The sequence below is a fragment of the Watersipora subatra genome, chromosome 9, assembly GCF_963576615.1.
Source record: "Watersipora subatra chromosome 9, tzWatSuba1.1, whole genome shotgun sequence".
NCBI lineage: Eukaryota > Metazoa > Bryozoa > Gymnolaemata > Cheilostomatida > Watersiporidae > Watersipora > Watersipora subatra.
In genome coordinates this window covers 15,190,911-15,201,271 of record NC_088716.1, presented here as the reverse complement: position 1 = coordinate 15,201,271, position 10,361 = coordinate 15,190,911, and positions in this window count along the sequence as shown.

The window sequence follows — 10,361 nt, the reverse complement described above, 5'->3', positions numbered from 1 at the left end:
TGAAAATGAGGAGCTGCAGAGATTGTACAGTAATATCTGTTACCAGAGAAAATGAGGAGCTTCAGAGATTGTACAGTAATATCTGTTACCAGTGAAAATGAGGAGCTGCAGAGATTGTACAGTAATATCTGTTACCAGGGAAAATGAGAAGATGCAGAGATTGTACAGTAATATCTGTTACCAGGGAAAATGAGAAGATGCAGAGATTGTACAGAAATATCTGTTACCAGTGAAAATGAGGAGCTGTCGAGATTGTACAGTAATATCTGTTACCAGTGAAAATGAGGAGCTGCAGAGATTGTACAGTAATATCTGGTACCAGGGAAAATGAGAAGCTGCAGAGATTGTACAGAAATATCTGTTACCAGTGAAAATGAGGAGCTGCAGAGATTGTACAGTAATATCTGTTACCAGGGAAAATGAGGAGCTGCAGAGATTGTACAGTAATATCTGTTACCAGTGAAAATGAGAAGATGCAGAGATTGTACAGTAATATCTGTTACCAGGGAAAATGAGAAGCTGCAGAGATTGTACAGAAATATCTGTTAACAGGGAAAATGAGGAGCTGCAGAGATTGTACAGAAATATATGTTACCAGGGAAAATGAGAAGATGCAGAGATTGTACAGTAATATCTGTTACCAGGGAAAATGAGGAGCTGCAGAGATTGTACAGTAATATCTGTTACCAGTGAAAATGAGGAGCTGCAGAGATTGTACAGTAATATCTGGTACCAGGGAAAATGAGAAGCTGCAGAGATTGTACAGAAATATCTGTTACCAGTGAAAATGAGGAGCTGCAGAGATTGTACAGTAATATCTGTTACCAGTGAAAATGAGAAGATGCAGAGATTGTACAGTAATATCTGTTACCAGGGAAAATGAGAAGATGCAGAGATTGTACAGTAATATCTGTTACCAGGGAAAATGAGAAGCTGCAGAGATTGTACAGAAATATCTGTTAACAGGGAAAATGAGGAGCTGCAGAGATTGTACAGAAATATATGTTACCAGGGAAAATGAGAAGATGCAGAGATTGTACAGTAATATCTGTTACCAGGGAAAATGAGGAGCTGCAGAGATTGTACAGTAATATCTGTTACCAGGGAAAATGAGGAGCTGCAGAGATTGTACAGAAATATATGTTACCAGGGACAATGAGAAGCTGCAGAGATTGTACAGTAATATCTGTTACCAGGGAAAATGGAGAGAGTTATGATTAATAAAGATCTTCATTAGCAAACATTAAAAATTACAAAAGCTTCAAGTTTGGTGATCAATTTAATGCTAAGCAAACCTTTACATTGCATGAAAATATATAACCTACAGTCATTACAAGCTGAAACCCACTATGTGTACGTACACAGGGGTTGACAGAGAGTCTATAGTCTAAATATATACAACAATGCTTGACATGTCTAGTGTCTAGTTTCAACTACTAAACTGTTTAACAGAAGGTCCACAGGCTAGCAGGTTTAATAATTGTGAAAAACAGAGAGAACAATAGATGAGAAGTTAAACATATGTAGTACATATCACATTCTCTGTGTTACAATCCAATTTATAGGTAAGACGATCTCCTACCAAAGACCCTTCAATATACGCATAAGTAGATGATTTACCAGGAAAACTCGCATTCATGATGAAAAAGTCATCCCCTGTCAGGTAATCAGCTGAGTTAGTACTTGTAGACTGAGAGCTAGATGTGGAAGGGAGGGCAACAGTTGGAGTTGGGTCTGGAGATCTAGAGGAATGAGGGATATTCCCAGATGGTAGATCCTCACCGACTGTAATAGATATTCATATGTTACCAGCCGCTGTATAATTACACTGTGTTGTGGAGGAGATAACAGTTAAGTAACTTAATTGTTTTAAGTAGCGATCAAAACTTTAGAATTGATACTAGAGATCCTCAGAGGGTTGTGTGAGGTTGGTTCATTTCTGTAGAGTTGTCTACTCTCACTATACATATAATGAGTTACCATGAAGTTTATCAACAGCTATAGACACATTCAATCAGTGAAAGCAGATCAATTGATTAAAACTTCTCCCATAATATGGCCATTTTTATCATAAGTTTTTACCTGAAAAGCAAGTCAGCATTTTCATAGCAAGATGATAAGATTTTCTAATTCCTACCAATCTAAAGTCAGTAGCTAAATTACCCACAAATCTCATGCTCCCACAGCTATAAAACACATAATATCTCTACACCTACTATATAGCAAGGATTACTGACATGTGTTAAACTTTTCAGTATATTTACTTAATACAAAGATATAATTTATATGATTAATTTACTACTGCTGCAAGATATTGACGTAAAAGGGAACCATAATCAAAGGTCAGTGAAATCTGATGGTAGTTGCTAAAGTCAGCGGGTAAAATTCCTCAACTGTCAGTAATAGTCTTTGGCTGTATAAATTAAAGTGTCAATAGAGAATTGTCAACCTACGTCCAGAGCAAGCTTGAAAAATAAGTAGCTTGGGTTTCCCTGCCATGTGAGGAAAACGCTGAGACAGCAGATCGTATACTGAAGTACGAGGGATTGCTTGTCGGTCTGTACCATAGAGATGTGTCTCATTCCCATGTGTCATGACTACGAGTACAAACATGCCATAGTCTTCGTGATCTTCAACCTCTGTCTCCTCACGTATAACTCTCAGCATCCCCTGAATATATTATATGAAGTTGACCTTCACTCTATATCATCTACTTAGTTGTTCATTTTAAGGCTGCTTACGAAGAGAGAACAAGTGGTCTTACATTTACTAGCTACTAAAAGCTATGAAACCAGACAGATTTGATAATAAAAGCTTAATCATTCAATCTATCATAACTGCACTGTTAAAACTTCTGTTGCCATGAAAACCAACATTATATACAATAGAGAAAGCTTAATAACAAGATTGTCTATTAACCTGTGCAGGAAGATCCTCATGGATTTTGGTTACAAAAGACAGACTTTTAAAGAGCCCATCTATATTTTGCTGATCTATTTGTGACCCAGCTCTTTCACTCCCGTCGCTGTCTGCGCTGCCTTCAAGTGCAGAGAAGTGGATGTTGTTGATGACCAAACAGCGCCCTCTCACAGGAGTTGTCATCTCATAGACCTAAACAAAACAGGATTGGCAGTTGACAAGAGTACCAACTTTAATGATCCTTTGGAGGTGCCATGAATGATGAAGTTTCATACCATGAAAAGAAACTTACAGATGACGAATCAAAGAGCTTCTTAGCCCAGGCTTTTCTACACGGTTTCACTCTCAAGCGGATGATAGCCAACTCAGCTATATGTTCGTCCAAGTAATCCAAGCTATCAGACAGCTCACTGTCATCACCTTCAGTTGTGAGTTGAGACTGGAGTTGTACTCTCTCCCCTCTCTCGTCTTGTATGGATGATGACGGGATTTGAGGCCTTAGATGTGCTGTAATTTTGATAATTTGGTAACATATATGACATTTTGATGAGAAGGAGTAGAAAGAACAATCAGACCTTGAGTATTTTCAGGTAATCTATTGTAAAATTGCAAATATTTGTCAGAGAATATGAGTGCTTCTTCTTTAACCAATAAAAATGGTTGCTATATAATTGCTATGTAATTTGCAAGTTACACAGAGCACCTACCACTAGAAATGGCATGTCGTTGAGAGATAACTTTGGACAGGTACTCTGTCACTTTCTGTGTTTCATCATCTGAAAGGCTGTAACCTGCAACAAAAGAAAGGTTAATACGAATACAAGTTCTTCCCATAGCAACCATTGAAACCAAATTGTAATTTACTCACATGGGTAAACGAGTGGAGAGGGAATGGTGGGCGTCCCACTTGCCATGCCTTCATCCTCTCGCTTGCTGCAGAATGTAGGCTGAAATCCGGAGAAAGCTGCCGCATCAACTTTTAATTGGCATTTCATAGGATGATCAGCTACTGTTGTGAACACGGGACGGAGCCAATCTGGATCAACAAAGGTGCCAGGGTGAGGATCCCGTAAGTACAGACAGTGTGGGCAGACAACTTTAACTGACGGTCGACAGGCTTTCCAGGTTGATGTGAAGTATTTCAGGATATGCTGAGTGGTTTCTATGAGACGCTTCCAAGAGGAGGCAAGCAGTTGCGCTGAAGTTGAAACTTGAACAGTAACTCTTTGCTCTGCGAAGAAATTGATAAAATGGGTTGAACTCTCTCCGTGGTAAATCGTCGAGCCGTTGTTTCGAACCTTTATAGTTGAATGAAGACTGGTTTCTACATTCAAGAATTCTACTATCGCTAGATGAAATCCGTAGATGGGTAAAGGCAAGCCTCCAAACTCTATCTCAAGTCGAAGCTGAAGATCTCCATCCGTCTCCCAAGAGCCATCCATGCTAGACTGAGAGGCAAAAGGAATAATATAGTATTCTTTTGAACGCTTACGCACTGGCCTATGCAACACCTTGAAGCTCTTCAGTAGTTCTACAGCCACTTCCCAGGGAAGCTTGTCTGACTCCTTTGTCAACAGATAGTACAGAAGAGCTGAGTCTAGTATACCATCATGTTTAAAGTCCTCAACCATTTCCTTGTATTTAGGTTTGTTTATCTGCCGATCCTCATACAGAAATGGTTTAAAGGTTGCCAGCCGCTCTTTCCATTTTTCTTCCGCTCGATGATGAAACAAAAGAGATATTGTTTCGCTGATATGATGAATCTGGTGAAAGACAAATGGTTTGAGGGACGTTATTTGGTTATACCAGAGGATGCTGCCAGTGTTATGCATGTATCTTAGCACTGTGTGAGATTCCTCGACGGAATACTTCTCCTCAATAAGTGAAAGATTTATGACTGACTTATCAGTTTGATCCGTCACAAACTGTGTGATTTCATTCCATGCTTCAGGAATCATGGTTTTGAATGTTTTACATCTCTTACCTAAAGCCAGCTTGAGGTTCTCGATATTTGATGTTTCTGTCTGGTCATTACTGAATATAAAAACCTCTTCAGGATGGAATACTGGTGCTTTGGTATTCGATAAATGTACGACCTTCTGAAACTCTCCGTGCTCTGCGCCATGAAATTCCCTTTCCTCTGCTAGCATATTTCTTCGAAGATGCTCGATCTCCTCCAAGAAGTTGTCTTTGCACACTTCTACCCTCCGACTTGAGACAGCATCAGCGTGAGTTAACACAAGTAAAGGCTGGCCAAGAAGGGGACAGGACAAATACAAATGAGACATCCAGTCCCAGCACGTTTCTTTCGCAGCCACTTGTGAACCCTTTTTGTGTGAAATTTCCAGGAAATGTTTGAAACTCACAACAAACAATGGTATATTATTTTCTTTCAGCGCATATTGATAAGCAATATGGTAAACATCCTGGCCTCCGTGATCGATAAGGTTGGCAGTAGAATTTGGTAGCTTTAAATCGTGAACTTCAAAGCCTTTTGTGGCTTCATCTATGAAGGACACGTCTGACTCGGATCGCATTGTCAAAACACGTTTCCCTTGCCGAAGACTTTTAACGATACTAGATTTTCCAGCAAGGGAATTTCCCACAATGGCGACTGGTGCATTACAGACTTCTATTTCTCTTCCCTGGTGGAGAGCTTTGAAATATTCCTGAATTGCGTGAACTCCATCCTGGCATACAGCATATGGAGGAGATATTAGTTGTGTACATCCATCACAGTTCAGCTTTTGAAGTTTGCTGAGAGCCATAACCTTTTCATCTATCTTTGTGAGTTCATAGTTATCGCTGATGTTAAGCTTCTCCAACTGACTCAACTTGCTCAGCCTACATAACAACTGAAGCATGTTAGTCTTATCTTCATGTAATTATAATTATATTTCTTTACTAGGAAATCTTAACAGTAACACTAACATAAACTAGCATCACAACCATAATATTCCATCTTATTTCAACTGAGTGTATATTCTACCTCTAACAATACTAATACTTTAATTATAATGGGGAAAGGTTGAAAATTAGAGCCACATGGGATCAAATAGAGGTTTTACGGTATCTGTAAGAATTTTCTCTAGCAAATTTCTTCACAATTATATCAGTTAAAATAGTGACAAGTTTACTGGCAGCCATTATAAAGCTGTTATGCAATTTTTTCTATCCAATAATGACTTTTGAATGTAAGTGAGAGGTATGGAATTTTAGAAGCATTTACGTACTGCAGCCAATTTTTATATATAAATATAATTAAAACAAATATATTTATAACAAGTAAAACTTTAGTTGTGATTTTACTCACTGATATCAACCTTTTTACAACTAAATCTGCATATTAAGAAGATTTGAACAGTTTGTAGTCTCAGCCTTCTAATGTTTATGATCATATTTTAGGATGATTATTAGTAATACATAATATGTTGGGTGGTCTCTACCACAAGACAGTGAACATGGATGTACAGAGACCAAAAGCTATGAGGAATGAACGTGTGGCTACAATGAAGTAGAATTGGCACATCATATTAAGTGATTGTATCTTTAAATTTCATCTTCAAAAATCACTGAGCAGATGATAACATTTGAATTTCGACATACCAAATATGTGGAAAATTATCAACTTGGTATGTCAAGGTTTTACTGTACTAAGCTAAAAACCAGCTATGTTTTTCCTTTGATCTCTTCTTCTGGTTACTATGTGGTCAACACAGTTACCGTATAGACCGATGTCTATACCTTGGTTATATGTACATGTGTGTTTGGAATTAGTTTCTCACATGAACTTAGCATACTTAGGCTGATCTCAGCAGCCAGAATTTCTCACACAGACCAGGTTGCAGTGGATTTCTTTGACAGCTAATAGTAAGAATAGACTCAATCTGTTGAGACCACACATGAGTGATCAGATTGGTTGACAGACTAGAAACAATCAAAGCTGAAGCTGTTTACGCTGAAGCTGGTTTCGTTTCCAACTTTCAAACACTATCAATTGTGTGCAATGTGTAGTAACAGTGACAATGCTGAACAGACACATGGAAATCCAGCAGTGTCAGGTTATCCACAGTATCAACTTCATACTAATGCATAGTTGCAGTATGCATGCAGTTTAAAGTTTTGAAGAATATATATTCACAGTATGCATGAAATGCTGGGTTTCATGTAATACATCATGGAAATAAATGTGCAGTAGACCGTAGTGGGTAATTGCCAGTTGGAGTGCAGTTGCAGTAAATGTCTACTGTGCATTAGAGAGATGTAATGCACTAAAATGTACTGCAATGACACAGTGCAGTTCTAATGCATCACAACCATAGTTTGTAAACATGAAAATGATTTTGTTCCATTATTATCCACTACCATGATTATCTTTCTATGATTTACTATTGTATTTGTAATGTATTGAATATTTCATCAATACTTTTGTATTTTTAAACTTTAAATAAACTCTTAGATAAATATATGACACCTGATACACAAATAAATATATACACAACTACTGCGCTACAATTACTACGGGGTAAATGAATTAAAACCTTTAGAGTATACAAACTCTATACTGTAAAAATTATTCTATAACATGAAATTTCAATAGATTTTAAAAATATAAATAAATTTTTGCATTTGGTAATAAGAGCGGAAAAGATCCTGAAATGCTGTGGTAGTGAATACACTTCTTTTGCTCAGAAACTTCTTACAGAGAGACTGAGTTATACTCACGATTCAGGGAGGTCCTGAAGTTGGCACCTGCCCAAGTATAGCTCAGTGAGAGAAGTAAGAGCTCCAACGACCTCAGGAAGGCCTTCTTTGAAGTTGTTGTCACTCAGCCCTAGCTTCTTCAGTTGAGTCAGAGAGGATAGACTGTAATAGATACATGTGATAAATTAAAGGTATAATCGTATAGGTTCACAGGCTATGATAAAGTATCTCAGTACATAAAATGAATTTGTTCTACTATTAAATGAAGAACTACAGATGATTATTATTCTATGATTTATTATTGTACATGTAATGTTTATATTTAATCAATAATTTTTGTATTTTAAATTTGAAATAAAACTCTTAGTTAAATATATGACACCTGATACACAACTACTGCGTAAATTAATTAAAACCTTTAGAGTATAGAAACTCTACTGACAAAGATGATTACATAACATAAAATATTCATGTAATTTTGAAAAATTAAAAAAATTATTGCATGTGGTAGCAAGAGCAAACAATATCCTGAAATGCTCTGGTAGTGAATATACATGTACTTCTTTTGGTCAGAAATTTCCTACAGAGAGACTGAGTTATACTCACGATTCAGGGAGGTCCTGAAGTTGGCACCAGCCCAAGTCTAGCTCAGTGAGAGAAGTACGAGCTCCAACGACCTCAGGGAGGCCTTCTTTGAAGTTGTTGTCACTCAGCCATAGCTTCTTCAGTTGAGTCAGAGAGGATAGACTGTAATATATACATGTGATAAATTAAAGGTATAATAGTATAGGTTCACAGGCTATGAAAAAGTATCTCAGTACATAAAATGAATTTGTTCTACTATTAAATGAAGAACTACAGAGCAGATGGGCAGCTAAATTGAATGTTCAGTTATCATAATAATCTGTATGAATTATTAAAATAAACCAAACTATCACATGTACTGATAAGGAAGTAATCTATGATTTATTATTGTCCATGTGTTGATGAAGTTATTAAAGATAAGAACTCTTCAGTTGAAGCCACTCACTGATGGTAAAAGTTGTTTGATGATACTGTGTGTTGATTTATTACAGAGTAATATACCATCATGCATCAGAATATGTGTAAGTATTCAAACTATTCAAAAATGTAAGATATCAAACTATGAGATTTATCAGATTTTTTACATGATCTGATTACGACTAGACAATCAAACGGAGCTGAAACAAAACTGTGAAGTAGCGAGCATCTATATTTGATACGGGCTTTCCAATAGAACCCGAAGTGTTTGTGATAAACTAGTGCTACGAGACATTTTATATTGACCCTTTTATTAACCTTCAATTTCACATGATAACATCACATGTCAAAACAATAACCACAATGTATGAGTATGTCATCGGAATAAAGATATTCCAAACTACGACGTTTTCGCGATGGCTGCGATTAACTGTTCGTTTTTGAGCTTTTAATCACATTTCCACATATTTGGCACATACAACACAGCAGATTAAGACATAGTGAATCTTTTGATACCAAGTAACTGTAATGTGAAGTTTGTTGCAAGTAAATCTTTAAAGTATTGAAGAATACATATCTGCAGTATGCATGAAATGCTGGGTTTCAGGTAATACATCATGGAAATAAATGTGCAGTAGACCATAGTGGGTAATTGCCAGTTGGAGTGCAGTTGCAGTAAATGTCTACTGTGCATTAGAGAGATGTAATGCACTAAAATTTATATACATTTCTAGCAAAAGCAAACAAATCAACTGTGATAAATGCAATGAATGCAAAAAAGATTCTGAAATGCAATGGTAGTAAATATACTTCTTCTGCTCAGAAACTTCCTACAGAGAGACTGAGTTATACTCACGATTCAGGGAGGTCCTGAAGTTGGCAGCCGTACAAGTTTAGCTCAGTGAGAGAAGTAAGAGTCCCAACAACCTCAGGGAGGCCTTCTTTGAAGTTGTTGTTACTCAGCCGTAGCACCTCCAGTTGAGTCAGAGAGGATAGACTGTAATATATACATGTGATAAATTAAAGGTATAATAGTATAGGTTCACAGGCTATGATAAAGTATCTCAATACATAAAATGAATTTGTTCAACTATTAAATGAAGAACTACAGAGCTGATGGGCAGCTAAATTGAATGTTCAGTTATAATAATAATCTGTATGAATTATTAAAATAAACCAAACTATCACATGTACTGATAAGGAATCAATCTATGATTTATTATTGACCATGTGTTGATGAAGTTATTACAGATAAGAACTCTTCAGTTGAAGCCACTCACTGATAGTAAAAGTTGTTTGATGATACTTTGTGTTGATTTATTACTGAGTAATATACTATCATGCATCAGAATATCTGTAAGTATTCAAACTATTCAAAAATGTAAGATATCAAACTATGAGATTTATCAGATTTTTTACATGATCTGATTACGACTAGACAATCAAACAGAGCTGAAACAAAACTGTGAAATAGCGAGCATTTATATTTGATACGGGCTTTCCAATAGAACCCGAAGTGTTTGTGATAAACTAGTGCTACGAGACATTTTATATTGACCCTTTTATTAACCTTCAATTTCACATGATAACATCACATGTCAAAACAATAACCACAATGTATGAGTATGTCATCGAGATAAAGAGATTCCAAACTACGACGTTTTCGCGATGGCTGCGATTAACTGTTCGTTTTTGAGCTTTTAATCACATTTCTACATATTTGGCACATACAACAC